Here is a 1068-nt window from a genome sequence, read left to right as displayed (position 1 = left end):
CAGATCAATCATGAAGAATATAACAAGATAAAATAATTTAATTAATATACAACAGTGATCTACACAATTTAAAAACATAATCTTCCACATTTAGCCCGTGTACACACTCATCACTTCGTGTACACGACTTTCAACATATTACAATTATCACATCAATACCAATCATAGGGAAATTTCCCCCACACAAGGTTAGACAAGTCACTTACCTCAAACCGTGCTCAATTAGTCACGTAGTATGCCTTTTCCTCGATTTTCCGACTCTGACCGGCTCGAATCTAGTCATAATTAATTCGTTACAGTCAGCAAAAATTATAGAATCAATTTCATAAGAAAATACTACATTTTCAATAAAAATCCGAAATTAATTGAAAAATCGCCCATGGGGCCCACGTCTCGTAATCCCGCGAAAGTTAGAAAATAAGAATGCCCATTCAACCACGAGTCTAACCATTCAAAAATAACTAAATTCCTATAACAATTCGACCCTCAAATCCTCAACTCTATCCAAGAGGGTTTTCAAATATTTTCCACTTAAATCACCAATTAAATGTTAAGAACAACGATGGATTCGGGTAATCTAACCAAAATTGAGTTAAGAACACATACCCCAATATTTTCCTTGAAAATCTCCCGAAAATCGCCTCTCCCCGAGCTCCGATTCGTCAAAAATGAAAAATGGGACAAAGTCCCATTTTCTGAACTTAAACTCTCTGCCCAGACATTTCTTCTTCGCGAACACAGTCAGTGCCTCGCGTTCACGAAGCAGAAAATTTTGGTGCCAAACATTGCCCTTCGCGAACGCGAAGGCAACCCCATGAATGCAATGCCTTGCCTTGATTGGCCTTCGCAAACGTGAGATGCCCTTCGCGAACGCGAAGGCAAAAATCCTCTCCGGCCATTTCCCCTTCGCGAACACGGGGCTTCGATCGCGAACGCGAAGCTTTGCACCTCGACCCTTCGCGAACGCGTGCCCTCAGTCGTGAACGCGAAGCACAAAATGTGCCAGTCCAAATTTCCTCTTCGCGAACGCGAGACTCCCCTCGCGAACGCGAAGAAGGAAACCAGAAC

Source organism: Nicotiana tomentosiformis, unplaced genomic scaffold (assembly GCF_000390325.3).
Source record: "Nicotiana tomentosiformis unplaced genomic scaffold, ASM39032v3 Un00185, whole genome shotgun sequence".
NCBI lineage: Eukaryota > Viridiplantae > Streptophyta > Magnoliopsida > Solanales > Solanaceae > Nicotiana > Nicotiana tomentosiformis.
The sequence above is the reverse complement of the archived record's forward strand: the minus strand, read 5'-3'. Positions refer to the sequence as shown.